The 13460-nt window shown below is 47.3% G+C and overlaps 1 pseudogene; it reads right to left on the reverse strand.

The window, feature by feature from the left end:
- Positions 1-12037: 12037 nt before the first annotated feature.
- Positions 12038-13039, reverse strand: LOC110300896 (small ribosomal subunit protein eS7 pseudogene; annotated as a pseudogene).
- Positions 13040-13460: the final 421 nt, after the last annotated feature.

Below are 13460 nucleotides of genomic sequence, written 5' to 3' on the forward strand. Positions count from 1 at the left end.
TCCCTGTCAGGGCTGCTCAATGCAGCTGGGAGATCCTGCCAGAGTCGGAGAGATGGCCACTGGAGAGATGGCTCAGGTAATTTTTTTTTCTCTGCAATTCAGTACTCCTCCCCACCTGTGTGTGTGACCTGTGTTAACAAGTTCGTGTTTGGGTGTGGAAGCTGGAGGCTAATGCTGGGTGTCTTCCCTTATTTTTTGAGACAGGGTTTCTTACTGAACCTGGAGCTCACTGACTAGATTAGACTGGCTAGCAATGAGCTCCAGGGAGCTTTCTTTCTCCACCTCCCCAGTACTGGGGTTACAGGCACACCCCACTGACCCAGCTTTTCATGTGTGGGTTGGGGATCCAAACTCAGGACCTCAGGTTTTCCTGGTAAGCCCTTAACCAACTGAGTCACTTCCCCTGTCCTTTGGTAGTTTTTAAAGTCCTTATTAAGTGGGGAGAATGGTAAGTTTGATATAGGAAAGTATACATTATTTATACTACGTTAGGGTTTCTCTGAGGATATATATGTACTCCTGAGTTCTGGGAGGACCCGTGACAGATTTCACACAAGTGTTTAGGGTTCACCTTGCATTTTGTTCATTTCTGTTTAGGATGCAGGAGTTGGGCTGTTTACACTACCTGGATGCCCAGTTTCTGGTAGCAAGATTGGATGGTCCACGCTGGTTTTTAATGGAGTCACATGTCCTGGTCCTCAATTTGGGGTGGTGGTTTCAGGAACTGGGCAGACTCACGTTGGGATTAGAAAGCTAGGTTCAAGGAAGTCTCACTCACATAGAGGAAGACAAACCCAAGCTATGGACTTAGCTTTTCTGTGCCTCAGTTTCCTCATTTAGTAAGGAGGGGGAGTGGTCTCAGGCATACCTGCAGAGGGATGTCTGGTGCTACCTTCTGCACCTGGGAAATACTCAGGGGCCATGTTCCTGCTCACTGGTCCTTCTTGACACGGATAATGCTGGTTCCCAGGCCTCAGCCTTGAAGGCCAAGGCCATTTGCCTCCTGGGGGCCTCTGGCTTTGGAAGGCTTCCCAGGAATCCTTGAGCTAAGCATTATCTTTTCAGCCTGTGTGAGACTTCTGCTTGGGGCTTCCAAACTAAACTAGTTTCGCCTTAAATACAAGAAATCAATCCTTGCAGCCAAGCTGTTATTCCAACATTGATTTGGCATAAATTTGGAGAGAAAATGGCTAATAAATACTTGCAGGGGCAATAAACACTGGGGAGAATTATCTTTGAGGCAGCAGCTAGGGGTGGGCTAGGTGGGACAATCAATTCCCAGCTTCCCACCCTGAGCTTCTGCTCCCACCCTTAGCTCCTCATTAGCAGCAGCAGAGAGCTGGCAGTCTTGCTTGGTCTGTGGTGGGTTTAGGGAGGAGGAGGAGGAGGAAGGAGAGGAAGAGGAAGAAGAGGCGGCTCTGAGGTCTTTCTGGGACTCTCTGCCATTGAGACCAGCATAGCAGCATAAACAGTAAGAGGAAGGCCTGTTCCTCTTCAGTCCTTACTCCCCACTGCTGCAGACTAACCCCTTTTTTTGGGTCTCTGGTTGCAGGTGGACAAAGGAGTCAGCAAATGACAAAGAGGACAGGAGAGAGCATGTTGAATCTGAGTGTATTGTCACAAAGTGAACACCAGTCTTATATAATATAGAAAACAAAGGGGTAGGATGTCACAGTAGGCAAAGTACATTGAAGTATCTGACACAAAACAAAGGAATGACTTCAAAGGACTTAGAAGAACCAGGTAATATTTACAGTAAAGATAAAACAGCCCTGCCTATGGTCAGCTAATAACAGGTAAGGATTTCACACCCTAGTCACAATTTGTGCTACTCCTTTGAGCCTTGTGGAAGCTTGCACCAGGTGGTTCTGCTCTAGCAGACCTTCTCATGAATAATGCAATACCACACACACACACACACACACACACACACACACACACACACACACACCCATTTCCTAGGCCTTGGTAAATTCTTGCATACGGGTGTAACTTGGCTGTTCTTTTAAGTATTTTTAGGGAATCTCCATTTGTCAGAAGAACTCACCAACTTGCTTCTATTATGCAATGTAGTCTGCCATACCTGACTATAGTGAAGATTCTAAGTATACTTTGCTAAGCTTGCCCTGAGATTTCTAACTCTTAGCCAGTAAAATACTGTAAGAAAGCATGCAAGACCCTCCACAATATTTCACAAATCTGGGGCATTCAAGCTATGGGAATGCCAAGGTTCCAAGAGGTTGAGTTTCCTTGAAACTCTTTGCCTCAGGACTGCTTCCAGGTCTCCAAACCTGTAATGCGAGTCACTACTAGAGTGGATGTAGCACCCCCCCACCCACGTCAGTATGAAATCTAGACCAATTAAGCCCTATGCCTCCATCTTAACATCTGGGGAGAAAGAACACTTCCCTCAGGCATTCCTTGTGCAAGATGCTGGGACAACCTGCTCCGCAGCCGCAGCCACTATCCCTGCATGTGGCAGCTGTGACAGTGACTATCCCTTTACAAGTGAAAGGAGAAACTGTCTTCAAGGTTTTCAGACTGTAGAAGGCATTGAATAAGGGTTTCTGCTATCTGCGGACACACCAAGGGGTTTTGGGGGTGGGGTGGGGTGTCACACCCTGTCTTTCCCTGCTATATCTGGTTCTGTTGCCAGCTCGGCTGAGGCCATCCCAGAAGAATAATTGTCACCCTCCTGGGATCCCTGGAGCCCCTGAACTTGTCCCCTTCACAGACTCAGTCTCAGAAGTTCCTCACAAGGTGGCAGACCAGGAAGCAGAATGCAGAAAGGGGCTGGGCTGGGTGTCACCTTCAAGGGATGCACTTCTGGCAACCAGGCCCCACCTTTTAAAGGTTCCAAGCCCCCTGAAGTAAGGCCATCCTCTGGGGAGCAAGGGTGCAGAACATAACCCGCAGTTAAAGTGGAGCATCTCATTGATTCTTGCTCGTAAAGCTGCATTAGCTACTATTCTTGCTGCTGTGGCAAAATACCCGAGGAAAACACCATAAGGAAGGGGAGGTTTCTTTCAGCTTATGTCTGAGGGTGCACCCCATTGTGATGGGGGAAGGCACAGCTGCAGGAGTGGGAGGCAGCTGGTCACCTCTGCAGAAGTCAGGAAGCAAAGAGAGACGAATATTGGAATGTTGGTGTAAGCTTACTCTCTCCTCTCTATTCAGACAGGGACCCCAGACCATGGAATGGCGCCACCTACATTTAGGGTGTCTCGTTCCACCTTGATTAACACAAATCTAGAAACTCCGAAACAAAAAGGTTCTAGGACTATGTTTTAGCGAGGATGCGCAGTCACTTAAGAAAACAGTGGTTTGTAGTGTGAGCCAGTAATCTGCAAGTGTTTTCCTAAGTGACCACACTTTGGGGGCTGGGTGTTATTGCAGTTAATGCTGCTTATCTTGGCTAACACATCATTCTAGAACCTTTCCCAACACTCAGTGCCAGTCACGGCTGGCACCCAGTGATAATTAATTTGCTGTGCCTAGTCTATATTTTAATTAATACTTAGAAATCAAATTGAGTATTTGTGATGGTTTGTATATGCTCAGCCCAGGGAGTGGCACTATTAGAAGGTGTAGCCCTGTTGGAGTAGGTGTGTCACTGTGGGTGTGGGCTTTAAGACCCTCATCCTAGCTGCCTGGAAGCCAGTATTCTGCTAGCATCCTTCAGATGAAGATGTAGAACACTCAGCTCCTCCTGAATCATGACTGCCTGGATGCTGCCATGTTCTGGCCTTGATGATACTAGATTGAACCTCTGAACCTGTAAGTCAGCCCCAATTAAATGAATGTTGCCTTGGTCATGGTGTCTGTTCACAGCAGTAAGACCCTAACTAAGACAGTATTCTTTTTACTGTCAGGCCCATTCAGTTCATGGCTTTCCACACAGTTCCAAAATGGACCCTCCAATTATGGACCAGCTCTGGTTTCTGGCATGTTCTCAGGTTTAGCTGCGTGGAACAGTTCTATCATTCAATGTCTTCCCTTTTCCATCTTTCAGACATCAGCTATTATTTATAAGAAACCTTCCTCTTAAGTATCTCATGACCTCAGTCCTCTCTCTCTAATCCCCACCTCCACCTTTCTCCTGGGGCTTCTTCACAACCCAGGCCAGTCTTGAGGTCAAGCTTAGCTGCCCTCTCACTCTCAAGACTCCAGTCTGGTTGCCATAGTGATCTGTCCCCTATGCAAATCTGGGCACATCACTTGCAGATCTAATACCCCTCTACTTGTGGAAATATTTTCCCAGGACCCTCAGAACCAAGGGACCTCCCACCTCCATGGGAGCTCAGGAGGGATGGGGGGTGTCAGACCTAGAGAGTCTTTTACTACAGGTTCTCCTTGTATGGTCTTACACGGACAGAGGAGTGGCTTAGAATGACCAGAGGGTGCACCCTGCCCTACCTGCCCCTTGCTCCTGCACCCCTGCAACAGGGCTCTCTGGTGGCCTTGAGGCATGGATGGGGTATGGGATAAACATGAGACAGCTCCCTTCTAGTAGGAGTGAGGTTTGTTTGTCTTGGAACACTTCCTGCAAGATCGGGAACGGGGAACGACACAACAACGGCGCCCCTTCAGGCCAAGACCAGTAGGTTCCCTTCCACAGTGAGGCCTCCTGCGCTTGGTTCAGTTAGCACTTGGCTCAGATAGTGAGCAGGCTCCCACTCTTTTAAAACACATCGCTGGCCCAGCGGTGGTGGTGGCGCACGCCTTTAATCCCAGCACTTGGGAGGCAGAGGCAGGCGGATTTCTGATTTCAAGGCAAGCCTGGTCTACAAAGTGAGTTCCAGGACAGCCAGAGCTACACAGAGAAACCCTGTCTCGAAAAACGAAAGGGGAAAAAAAAAAAAAAAAAAGAATACAGTTGATAATGCAAAACAAACAAACAAAAACAAAAACCACATTGCTGAAGAGTGACGTGCACGCTATGAGTTTATACAACTTAAATATATGGTTCAGTGGGGGGCGGGGGGAATACATTCCTAATCACCCGGAAGTTGCCTGATGTCCCTGCCAAGTCCACATCCACACTTTCCCAGCCAGAGGTGAGCACGAGTCGGACCATGCCGATTCTTCTTGCGAGTTATGGAGCTGTGTATAAACAGGGTCTTCAGGCCCAGATCCGCTGTGTACAGGTTCTTTCTCAGCATCGTGCCTGTGCGACTCCTTTGTAGTGACTGTATGGATTTTTAACTTGCTGGGAAATACTCTATTATGTGCTGTATACAATGCAACCTGGTACCTTTTGTTTACCTAGCTTTCCGTTTGTACTTGGGCCTTTTCCTTCTTCTTCTTCTGTGTGGGGGCAATTACAGACAGGGCATTTCCTCCACTCAGGGCTTCTGTTCCATGCCTGGCATTGTCCTATTGTGTTCCGGTCCTGGCCGTCTGTCCTGCTTTCCTCTCTCTGTGGGCACCTGTTTGGCTGCTGGGGCTTAGGGTGTTTGACCTGGACCTGTGATGGTCCTGTGGGGTCTCACACTACCTTGGGAGGCCAAGCTGTGGCTCTGACAGTCTTAGTCTGGGGAGACTAAGACTTGCTTCATGCGCTTGCTTCCCTATTCTTGCTGATGCTAACATCTGTGGGCCACCTTTTAGCGCTGGGTTCTCTTGCCTAACTCTTTGTCTGCATCCCTTGGCTGTCAGCCAGTCCGGAGGCTGCTTGTATGCCTCCAACGAGCCTTCAAGGATGCTTCTGGAACTGGGATATTTATCAGAGACAGATCAGGAAAGCCAGCACCGTAAGACAGGCAGCTCTGTGCTGCCTTGGGGGACACATTCTTGGCTGTCTTCCCAAAACGTTCGTGGTGTGGTACTGTCTGTCAGTATTAACAAGCATGGGTGTCCCTAAATGTTTTTATTTGTGTGTGTGTGTGCGTGGGTGCGCACATCTAGTAGTATGTACATTCCTGCATATAAGCATGCATTTATTTGATTTGTATGTTGTCATAAAATATTTTCTCTTAGCTAGGTATGATGGTGTGTGTGTATAATCTCAGAGTCTAGGAGGCTGGGGCAGGTAGGTAAAAGGCCAGCCTGGGCTACACAACAAGATCGAGTCTCAAGAAAACAGTGCAAAACAACAAATATGAGATTTCTCCTAAACAGTGTGGTTTTGTTTTAAAGGTATCTTCTCCACTTCCTTCCTTGTGCCCTCAAAGATCTTGGCTAACATAAGACATCAAGGCAACACCTTCTTTGTAGATGGAAGAGGTAAGATCCATGTTTATTCTGCCCCTTCCCATGGCATAGCCACAGGCAACAGACACCTTAGCTCCTGCCATAGGCAGGGAACCTAACATGGGCTTGAGCTATGTTTGGAAGGGACAGGATCCTGGGGGGGGGGCACTTAACGCTGTAGGATGATAAAGTGCTTGGAAGAGATGGTGAATGTCTGTTGACCATGCACGCAAATCTGAGTTGTAACATGTTACTTTTAGCTGTGTTGATCTTGAGAAAACTTCTCTCTGTGCTTCCGTGTCTCGAAGAAGTCATCTCTAGTTGTGAGGGCCAATATGGCAGATGCCATTCACCTGTGGCCAGAGCGCTCGGAACGTGAGACCAGATTTTAGTTTAATTTTAATTATTTAACATTTAAATTCAAATTGCTGTGACTAATGACTGTGATATAGAATCCACCACTAGAGGACAGCACTGGTTGGCTTCAAGCCACACACATATATATAACCTCCACCCCACCAAACCCAGTGTAATCCAATTTAGTGAAAATAAATAAATAAATAAATAAATAAATAAAAGCTCTGCCTGCTCTTTCTTTGTTTCACACATGTATTTTCCTTTTCCTTTTGAACTACGGATGCCAAAGGCTGGGAGAGGCTGACCTTCTTAATGGGAACACTGGAGGGCAGCAATGGGTATTTTCAAAATGCTCAATCACAGGAGGTTTTCCTTTGCTTGTGGCTGATGGCCAGCAACCTCAGGGGAATGCCAGAAAGCTGTGTTTGCTGAGCTCTGTCCTCTTTTTCCTGTGCGGGGCAGCTGGGTGGGGAGGTCATGAAAGTGGGGGGTTGGATGTTTTACAAACAAGTTCAAGTTCCCTTGTTTGTTGGTTCCCGTAGCAGTTGGGCTGTCAGCTGCTCAAACCGTTTTGTTCTGCAACCACGTTTGAAAACGATGTGAGGAAGAATAAACAACCGTGAACGTGGAGTCAAGGAGACCTGAGCGTGAAGCACCAGCTTGGCTGCCTGCCTGCTGTGGACCTTGGACAAATTGCATGGCAATTCTGGGTCCCTGGTCTCCTCTTCTGATACACCATGACCTGGTGTAAGGAGCTGCTTCTGTATGAAATCATCTCCATTTGGTTATTCACTGGGCCTGTGCTGACCACCTTAAAAAAATACCTGAGGGTAATCAACTTACAAATAGCAAAGACTTCTTTAAACTCATGGGTTTGGAGGGTGCCGCCTATGACTTATTGGGTCGATTGCGTCGGTCTGTCTTACGGTAAGGCAGCCCATCAATGGAAACAGCACGTGACAAACCAAAACCACTTACTTCATCGGCCAAGAAACAAAGGAGAACGAGGGAGTAAACTGAGCAGTTTCCTCCAGAGGCCACCCATCCCCAGTGACCTAAAGACCTCACTAAATTTCACCTCTCAAAAGCCATGTTTACCTTTCAGCTGCACCATCATGGGGACCATGCCTTAACACACAGCCTTTGGGGGATATTCCAGATGGGAACTTCAGCAGGCCTGGATAACAATGCCTCTGATTTGCCTCCACTATGAATACTGAGTTCCTGCCAAATGAAGAGAAGAGGCCATTTATCCAGATCATGTAGCCTAGTCAGTGGCAGAACCAGGGTTCCAGCCCTGCCCCACCTGCTGCCAATACCTTTTTCTGCCTGACCATGCTACAGGTGTGGAGCCAGGCACTGTGTAACAGACGGGACAGAGGTGACAGCAGTGAGGAGGAAGGAGGACTGCAGGCCTAGGTTCCTCCAGCCACAGCAGATGACCGTCGGCTGCTTGGAAAGATGAACTGAGGGCCCCAGTGTCTTCATCTGGCAGACTGAAGGGGTTCTGCTTACGGCCTTCAGCACCCGCCTTTTTGAAGATAAAGCGGGAGCTTCAAGACTAGGGTGTCTGGCACAGCAGGTCACTGGCCCATATTCAAAAGCGACAGGAGGCCTGGCATGTCAGGAAAATTCAGGAAGAGGGACTCCAGCTGAGGGTCTGGACTCAAGGATGTGGCAGGGGTGGGAGAAATGGGAAGGGGTGGGTTGCAAGGCTCCACAGTCCTTGGATCTGGCCTAGAAAAGATCCGGGAAGCTGGGTGAAGTTAACACACGAGCTGTGCACTAGGTGTCTGTGTCCTTTGGGTTCTAGAGGGGAGAAAATGTCTGAGAATCATTGTTTTTATATATTTGTCTCGGGGAAACCATACATGTTCACCACTGGGTTGACCTTTCAGGTTGCTTAGGCGTCTCTTGGCACTGCAGGAGGGGGAGGGGCCTGTGTTTGTGTTTCCTGATGCACAGCAGCCTCTCCCGTCACATCTGTTACCTCTCAGCCTTCCACTCACTTCTGTTTCCCATTTTCCTTTGTGTGTATGTATGTGCGTGTATGCACACGTGTGTGAGTTCATGGATGTATACACTTGTGCGTATCTGTTTATGTGCACTTGTGCAGGTGTGTGTACATGTGTTATGTACATGTATGTATGTGCTTATGCATGTGTATGTGTATATATGTATGATTGTGTGTGTGTGCATAGGCCACAGGCCAATCTAAGGTGACATTCCTCAGATGCTGTCCACCTTATTTTTTGACACAGGGACTCTCACTGGGACCTGGGTCTTGCCAGTCAGATTAGGCTGGCAGGTCAGTGAATCTCAGGAGTCTCCCCTACCACCTCTGTCTTCCCACCGCTGTATTACAAGCACACACGACGATAGCTGGCTTTTGATGTGTGTTCTGGATATTGAGCTCAAGTCCGTTTGCGTGTATGGCAAGCACTTTACTGACTGAACCACTTTACTAAGCTTTCTACCTTCCTTGAAAACCTCACTGTGGTCCCCCTCTGGGGACTGATTGTGAAGGAAATGTGTGTGTGTGTGTGTGTGTGTGTGTGTGTGTGTGTGTGTGTATGTAAAGAAACTCCTCAGCCTCCCTGTTTGTGAGGTGCAGTGTCTGAGACCCATTCAGAGCCATCACTATGTGGAATTGGTTCTCAGCAGCATGTTGCCTGCAGCCCTTCCTGGAGTTACGGTATAAAATGGCCTTCTTGTTGAATTGCTCCTTTTGGGATAGGTCAGAGCAGTGCCAGGCTGCAGGAAACAGGCTTGGAATCAGTGTCGAGAATATTTAATAAATTTAATTGTTTGAAAACATCATCAACTCAGTACAGACTTGGTGTAAAAATGAGCACTGGGGTGTAGGAGGGGGAGAGCTCACCTGGGGAAACTGCTTACCTTGTAGGCATGAACACCTGAGTTGGATTCCCAGCAGGCAGGTATGGTAGATTACAGGAGTAATCCCAGCATGGGGGAGTCAGGGTCAGGTGGATCCCCGGGGCTTGCTGGCTGGTCAGCCTAGCTCAATGGTTAGGTACACCACTGGGGGATCCTCTCTTAAAATGAAGTGGGCGGTGCTTGAGGAATGAAATCTGAGTTGTCCTCCAGCCTCCACACACATGCACACACATACACTGGCCATTTGGTCAGTGAGATACTTCACCCCCAAGTTTTGGATACTAACATATATTTCTAAAGTTGAACAGATATCCACTAAATGGGACTCCCCATTGAGAATACTGGAGCCACACTGTCCAATTTATAACTACCAATACTGGATAACCCATTAGAATCTATACTGTCCAACTCAGGACTATCAAATACAGGATAGTCTATCCATATTGGTCAATACATGGTCTATTTTATCCCATCTGCTTGGTGTGGAGTGATGGATACCCGAAGACACTCATTAATTTTCCAAGAACAAAAAGCACACACCCACAGTTGAACTTTGTATAGCTTATGAAGTGTTGAAAATGTTCAAATTGTTTTTGACATTTCAAGACCAAGAAGTTTAATACAGAAACTTGGGGTCCTAGTTTACTGGACAACATTGTCCTCATGGGGACCCAATTCCCATTTTGATGCTACTGTCTGGGGCTGAGTCTCAAGTGTCCCTTCCAGAAGTGAGTAGATGTTTTCTCACTGTGATGGTCATCTGGGTCCTTTGAGCATTTGAGTGTGTGACCCCACCCCCGGTCTGTGCTAACCTATGAAAATCTAGGCACTAGCTAGCTTAAGCTTGTCTGGGAGAGAGCAGTCAAGGAAGCCATGACGATGTGTGTCATCATACACTGACTGAGAACCATTTATTCAGATAGGTTGCTCCTCCTGGCTCCTTTATGGCAGAGTTAGCCCTTTAAAGCCGTGGTTTTCAACCTGTTCTTGACCCCGTTGGGGCAGATATCCTGCATACATACCAGATATTTACATTGTGATTCATAGCAGCAGCAAATGTACTGTATGAAGTAGTAATAAAATAATGTTATGGCTGGGGAACCACAGCCTCACCACAACATGAGGAACTGTATTAAAGGGCTGCAGTATTAGGAAGGTTGAGGACCACCACTCTAGAGACTGTTGGGCTTCTAGCTGGGTTTTGTGTCTGCTCCTAGGTTCTGGGTCGCATGATCTAACAAGCCAACTCCTCACTTTGGATGTCTTTTCCGATCCAGAAGACATCAGAGGCCATACTTAGTGAATTGAACTAGGTATCATGAAAGAAGTGGCAGAGAAAGCCCAGAGTCTCAGTGAATGTGTATTGTTGATGTCAAAGACATGTTGTCACAGACCTCAGAATCTCAGACCTATGGAGAAAATGGCAAAGCCTTCCTCTGGACCAAATGTAGATATTGAGAATGTGCACAGGAAATGTCCACTTTAGCTTTCTCTCCCTGGATATTTATAGTCTGAAGACTGTTCCCCTATAAAGACCGTTCCTACTGAGATTAGGTAAACCTGTCTACTTGATCCAGCTGTATACCATACACCCTGTCTCCTTTGTTTATCTGCATCTACTAACCCCACTTCCTTGTTCAGCCATATGCACTAACCCTGCCTCTCTCTTTATATAATAAAAACATTATATTTCCATTATGTGCTGAAGTTTCTTCAACTGAGAGCTCAGATCACCCAACCTTGGCTTTTCTGTTTCTGGGTTTGTCTTTTTTTTCATTCTCTTGCCACCCCAGTCAGGTCCATGTCCCCAGAGCCATGCTAGATGTAGCAGTGTTCTCTCCTGCGTGGGTCTATCCTTGAATCCAGCACTGGCTATAGAGTCCGAATGCTTTGAGAATTCCTGGGTCAGGAGGCTGACCAGTGGTTCCAATGGTTGTAGGTGCTTTAGTTTGCTTCTCTGTTCCTGTGATAAAACACTCATCCAAAAACAACTTAGGAGAGGGAAGGATTAATTTGGGTTGTGGGTCACAGTCTACCATCAAAGGAAGCTTGTGCAAGAACTCAAGGCTGGAACCCCAAGGCAGGAATGAAAGCAAAGACCATGGAGGAATGTTTACTGGCTTGCTCTATGTGGCTCACTCCGACAGCTTTCTTATACAGCCCAGGAGCATGTGCCCAAGGTTAGCACTGCCTACACAGTGGTCTGAGCCCTCTCGCACCAATTAGAAATTAAGAAATGTTTCCACAGACATGACAACTGGCCAATCTGATAGGGGCAACTCTTTAGTTAAGGTTCCCCTTTCAAGGGACTCCAAGCTTGTGCCAAGTTGACAACTGAAGCTAGCTATGCTAGGGGTCTTTGTCCAGTTTCCTTCTCTGGGCGTGTATCCACTTCTCTGTACCTGAGACGGTCATTTGGTGGGCATTGCTGTCAGCTAGTGGACACTTGAATATCCTTGATTCTTAACCTGTGGGTAGTGATCCTCTTGGGGTCTGCCATCCTGCATATCAGATATTTACATAATGATTTATAGCAGTAGCAGATTTACAGTTATGAAGCAGCAACAAGATAGTTCTTCTAATACTATGAATGACACTTTATTCAGTCATTTTCTTTACAACTGAAACTCTGGGAATTCAAAATTAACATCCTTGCCTGTGAGCTTCTTGTACTCACCAGAAAAAGTTCCGACCTTGTGCTCTGAGTTGTTCTGCTGTGCTTTGTCTAAATGGACTTTGATGAGCCAGCTGCCATCCAGTTTCACACAGATCCTCTACCCACAATTTCACTTGGGAAGACCAAGTCTTCAATGATGGCGTCATGCACTACTGTCAGGTGTGGCTTCTGGGGTGCTTTTGCTTATTTTTTTTGAACATCTTTTCCAGGTTGGCTTGGACAGAATCCTCCTCTGAGCAATGAAGACCACATGCTTCCTGCTGAACTTTTTCTCCAATTCACGAACTAGCCTGACATGAATTTTCTGGAAAGACTTAAAGCTGAGGAACTGGTACAATAATTATGATAGCTTTCCGACCACCACCAACTTCAATTTCCTTGGTTGTGGTGATGTTGAGTTCCCACAGCTGTGCCTTGAGATACAAGTTCATTTCCAGCTCGAGCAGCACCTGAGAGATGCCAGACTCGGAACCCGTCCAGCTTCTCAACATTTGGCTTCACAATCTTGGCGCTCAAGCTGAACGTGGCTTCGTCCTTACGGAGTGCTGGCTTAGAAAGAGGGACAGCTGTCTCGAGAACCGCAACAAGATAATTTTATGGTTGAGAGTCCTCACAACAGGAGGAGCTGTGTTAAAACTACAACCACTCTCTTAGATGAGAGCCTGTAGTGAGTAAGGCTGACACAGGTGGCACTAAGGACCTCCTCCTCCCAGTTTGGAGCCTCCCCAGCTCCTGTGGGACTGGCTGAGACCTCAGTGGCTACTACATTGAGGCTCAGCTCCTCTGTCCACCCAACTCGGTCTTCCTCACTTTCTCAGGAATATCTTGCTGGGGGGCACTTCCCAGCATCTCTTCCAGAGTGGTTCCTAAGGAGCACACTTCAAGACTTGGCAGGTCTTTGTAAAAATCTGGCATCCTTTTGGCATCCCCCCAAACCATCTTAGAACATCTGGATTCTTTTACAGCTGAGAATTCCATAGCAAGACGGGCTTTCCAGCTGTGGCTCGTGGCTGAACGTCTGCTGTTTGCAGAGCAAGTCCCTGGGTAATTTGGATACTGTTGTGGCCACCTCAGATGTTGATATAAAACAAGGAGAGACAGAGAGAGGCACATTCTATTTAAATAATCAAACCAAAATCCAAGCGCTCATATGCCACAGCTGCTTGGGGGGAAAACAGTTCCAGCTTCTTGCCTTCTTCCAACTGGGGACCTTCTGGCTTCCCCAAACCTGTGTGTCTTCTAACTTTCACTTAGAAGAGAAGACACGGGTCTTTGTCTTCTGGCTGACCAGCCCAATCAAGCAAGGCACCTTGTCCAAAGGTGAGGTTGTGACTTT

This window comes from Mus caroli, unplaced genomic scaffold (assembly GCF_978045245.1).
Source record: "Mus caroli unplaced genomic scaffold, Mus_caroli_1 scaffold_10, whole genome shotgun sequence".
NCBI lineage: Eukaryota > Metazoa > Chordata > Mammalia > Rodentia > Muridae > Mus > Mus caroli.